Source organism: Penaeus japonicus, unplaced genomic scaffold (assembly GCF_977035675.1).
Source record: "Penaeus japonicus unplaced genomic scaffold, GWHDUDI00000001_assembly GWHDUDI00000013, whole genome shotgun sequence".
Taxonomy (NCBI): Eukaryota; Metazoa; Arthropoda; class Malacostraca; order Decapoda; family Penaeidae; genus Penaeus; species Penaeus japonicus.
The window spans coordinates 16,979,933-16,985,259 of NW_028234415.1; the positions used below are offsets into that span (position 1 = coordinate 16,979,933).

The 5,327-nt window shown below is 31.6% G+C and overlaps 1 long non-coding RNA gene across 1 annotated transcript; it reads left to right on the forward strand.

Moving 5' to 3' along the window:
- Window positions 1–408: 408 nt before the first annotated feature.
- Window positions 409–4,924, forward strand: LOC147470609 (uncharacterized). Its single transcript, XR_015191522.1, has 4 exons — window positions 409–632; window positions 1,666–1,937; window positions 2,077–2,199; window positions 4,734–4,924. It is a non-coding gene; the product is annotated as an uncharacterized LOC147470609 (long non-coding RNA).
- The last annotated feature ends 403 nt before the right edge of the window (window positions 4,925–5,327 follow it).

The window sequence follows — 5,327 nt, forward strand, 5'->3', positions numbered from 1 at the left end:
CAAAACAGGTAACGCGTTCTATGTTTTCGAACTTCTGGGAGGGGCGTTCGGGGTTGTCGGCGACGCGTTACGCTTTTGACGTCATCGTTTAAGCTCCGCCCAAAACTAGCCTGAAAATTAGCCTGAAGTTCGGTTGCTGGAGCACATTGCGTGTCTATTGTTGTTTTATTTTCAACAGCAATACAATGTATATTTTGTTAATAATCCTATACCCAGGAGACAATATCTGTAGATAATTCTATACCTAGAAAACAAAGAAATAAGCCATGAGAACGCCTAAAAAAATAAAAAATAAAAGAATAACTGAAAACTTTTCCCTCCAAACAGACGGTGTCTCAATTCGTTCCTTTGATTATTATATATTTATTAAAACAAATGTGAATATTAATTCTGATAATTTAATATGCATTTTGATAATAATAAATATCGTGAATCTTAAAATAATTGTTAAAAATCGATTAAATTTCAATACATATGCGTATATAATGTAGATAATAAACAAAAAATATATCTCCTCATTGTAATCGGACAAAGTGAATAAACAGCTTTATCAGGGTAAGAGCTCTTCTGCGACATGGACGGAATGAAAAAGCCTATTTTAGCGAAATCACCACTGTGGCAACACAAAGAAGGTACGTACTGGTGTTATTTTATATTAAATACATCTCATGTCCATCTGTATAGAGGTAGAATGTAATGTCATGTCTTTGATATTCTAAAAGACGAGCATCAACTTTGGAGGGAGGGAGGAAGAGGGAAATGAGAGAGAGAGGAAGAGGGAAAAGAGAGAGAGAGGAAAAGGGAAAAGACAGAGAGAGGAAGAGGGAAGAGAGAGAGAGATGGAAGAAGAAATAGGTAGATAGAGAGTGAGAGGATGAGAAAGAGAAGAGAGAGAGTAAAAGTGAAAACAATAGGGAGTGAGAGAGAGAGAAAGAAGTGTATCTATATATGATATATATAAATGTGTGTATATTTAAATATATGCATATAATATGTAGATAGGTAGATAGATAGATATTTATTCATTCATTTATATATATATATATATATATATATATATATATATATATATATATATATATATATATTTATGTGTGTGTGTGCGTGCATGCATGCGTGTGTCCGTGTGTGTCTATCTATATGTGTATATGTATGTGTTTATATATGTATTTTATTTATTTATTTATTTATTAATTGTCTGTAAAACCTCGCTACCACTGATCTGCTAAGAGTAAATAGGTAAAATTCCATAACGTCTCATAAGGCATCTGGTTAGACAATTGTTTTAGCGGGTCGTGTAGCGTATCGGATTCAACACCGTGCCTGTCAATCTGACGGCACGGTTTCGAGTCCCGGTCAGGGAGGTAAAATTTGTATATTTATTTATTTATTTGTATATATATATATATAAATGAATATATATAAATATATATATTTATTTATATAACTATATGTGTGTGTGTGTGTGTGTGTGTGTGTGTGTGTGTTTGTGTGTGTGTGTGTGTGTGTGTCTGTGTGTGCGTGTGTGTTTATATATACACATGTATATAAAGATAATAGTAATAACAATGATTATGTTAATAAATATTTGCTAAGAAACATGTAACTGATAAAATTCAATATTGAAATAGAGCTTTAGATATTTTCTTTCTTTTCATAATAAAGGCAGCCTCAGTGTAATGTTTGTGACAAGTTATACCATAATCCAGAAGAGACTAGCAAGTGCTGGATGAGCCATATGTCAGTAGTTTATCCAGTGGCTGAAATTGTAAGGAGCCCAGAGCCAAGGCCATCCTGGGCACCTGATGTCATTATTGAAAGTCCAGAACAGCCAAGCAATAAAAGAAGCAATGAAACACTAGAGGTGGAGCTGATTGGTGATCCTGAAGAACTACCTGATGATCCAACTGAACTTCTTGAAGAATCTCAAGCGACAGGTGTTTATTAATCCAAATACTTTTCAATATGAGAAGATATACTGACTTATCTTCTATAATGTAAAAATTTACATTATCTTTATAAGCTTTCCCTTATATATCATTGGATCCTATTGATCTTTTTCTTGTGTTATTTCAGGGTAAGTCAGAAAGATTTGGACGACAGAAAGACTAAAAGAATTAATAAAGGAGAATTACCCTCATCTGGTGGAGTAAGCAGTCAACTGTTTGGGAAATGATTAAGAACACCTTGCATGAATTTGTAAGTAGCAAATAGCTCTTAACCCATTGCAGACGGAGATAAATTTGCTTGTCCAGCCTCCAGGATAGGTTTTATTTTAGAGAGAGACCACTTGAAGCAATATAATTTGAAGCATCCAAATCTCTTTCAGTTATTCATTGTAAAACTAGAGCGGCTTTTGTGTTTTATTTTTTTGTGTGTTTTATTGAGTTTAGAGACTTATATGTGCCGTATGACAGGCTCTATCAGTGCTGCAGTTGACTAAAATTGTAGTATGTTATCCATATTAGCTCATTATTTTCTTTATACTCAATGTGATAGAAGTATTGCTGTTTTATGGGAGGACAAAAGGCAACTTTATTTTTTCGGATTTTTGTGCTGTCATGAACGAATACGAAACATATAACCACCTACAATAAAGATAACAAGAAGAGGTAGGGAAGAGGAATGAAACCTGTGCATGTGACTGTGAGTGCCACAGTAAAAGACATCCATATTGGCACAGGAGCACATTTTAGACACTGGGTATGGATTGAGTCACCTTCCTCTTCTCGTTCTGCCTGCACATCCTTCATCGGCGGTACTTTAGAGCAAGGGTTCATCAACTTAGTGTGTGCCATCGCTATATAGAGACAGTGCATGCTAGAGACCGTGGATGGGTGCCATTCAAGGCTCTCTCACCTGCTGGTGCTAGAAAAAAGTGGTGCCATCTAGGTTTTGGACGTTAAGCTTGCACGATATTACGGTAATTATAATAATTAGGACTGCAGTAGCCATCATCACTCATTCCTTTTTCATAGCAAAATAAAATAGCACAGTGATCCAAAATCCCCGAACGTCGTGTACGTCATGACGCCCGTCGTCAGGCCAAAGCTCCTACGTCATGTATGTCATGACACCCGTACGCAATGGGTTAATATAGTGAACTGTATATTTGTTATGAGAAGGTTGGTTATTCAATGAAGCTTTTTATTCTTTGAACCTTGAGTTATGTGTTGCTCAGATGTCAAGTTAATTTCCAATGTATACTTGCAAATTAGAAGTTGATATATGTTCAATACTACACATAAGATATTATCAGCATCATTACAGGCTTTTAATCATATTTACCTTAATCTTTAAAGTAGTGTATACAGTGCATAAGCTTCAATGAAAAATAAAGATTATGTTTTTTCAAAGATTTATGACATTCTTGTATAATGTGATTCTCTTCAGTAACCTAAGAGCTATGCTTTCCTTTATCTATATGCTTTGAGTGATATTCAGAAAAGGTAAACAATATTTAGATTTCATATTTAAATTCCTATGGCAAGAGGAGTTTATGTAGTTATGATCTTCACCTTTTATCTAACATGATAACTTGTATTCATAGAACTAGGAAAGTATTCCTGATTACATTTACTTATTTGGGAGGGAGGGTGGGATCTGCAAAATAAATATTTTTCTGTGTTTAAGTTGTCATAAAAAAATTAAGATTATTGGACAAGTGATATGTGACTTCATAGACAGGAAGAAATGTGAGAATAAATAGTTCATGACACTACAGTCTCCATACTTTGACCATAATACTTCTATCTGGATGACTAATACATTGCAGTAGTTAGGAAAGATTTATAAAAATACACACACACACACACACACATATATACACATACATACATACACACACACATATATATATATATATATATATATATATATATATATATATATATATATATATACATATATATATATATATATATATATATATATATATATATATATATATATATATATATACTTATACATACATATACACATATACATACATATATATACATATATACACATACATACGTTCATACATACATATATGTTATATATGTTATATATATATATTTATATATTTATATATACATACACATATATACATACACATATATACATACACATATATACATACACATATATACATACACATATATACATACACATATATACATACATATATATACATACATATATATACATACATATATATACATACATATATATACATATATATACATATATATACATATATATATATATATATATATATATATATATATATATATATATACATACATACATACATACATATATATATATATATATATATATATATATATATATATATACATATATATACATATATATACATATATATATAGATAGATAGATAGATAGATAGATGATAGGTAGATAGATAGATATAGATATATACATACAAATGTATATTTATTTATATGTATATAAGAAATTAACAGGCCATTCATGAATGAGAGCCTGAGCATTATGACCTCCTGGCTTTCTTCTTGCTAGAGGCTTATTGTTAGTCCTTGTATTACAGATGAGGAAATTAATGATGATCTAGAAATAGCAGATGCACCAGTTATAACTAAGGTCTGTTCTAATTGCAACACCTTCCAAATTTCCCCCTCATTGATAGTAAATACCAACTCAACTGCAGATCATAGTAGCAGCTATGTTAATGCTGTTACTCATATTGCCATTTCTCTTCCCAACTATAGGTCCTAACAACAGGTACACTTGTCATGACAGCTGCTATGCAAATCCCTCCCAGAACACAAGGGACCACAAGAACATGGAGACGGCTAACTGGAAGAGAACAGCTTGTCTCCAAAATGAGACAAATGCATCAGGAAATGAGGCAAAATTTTGAATAGTTTACGAACACAGAACATATATATATATATATATATATGTATGTATATATATATATATATGTATATATATATATATATATATAAGCATGTGAGTGTGTGTGTGCGTGCGTGCGTGCGTGCGTGCATGCGTGTGTGTGTGTGCATGTGTGTTTGTGTTTGTTTGTGTGTTTAAAACAAAAGTTTTTGTTGCTGTCACCTCCACAAGAGGAGACTAGTGTATTAATTTTATGTTTATATCATTAATGTTTTATATATCTATTGTCAAGTTTGTAGATCTTTCAGTTAGATTCTGTGAAAATATTATATAATAACAAATCCATTATTTTTAGTGCTACAGTGTATGAGAATTTGAATATATTTAAGTTTATAAATCAGCAATTTAATGTATTAGGACGAAATAAACTCTTTGTTTTATTAAATATGCAATAAGTATTTGTT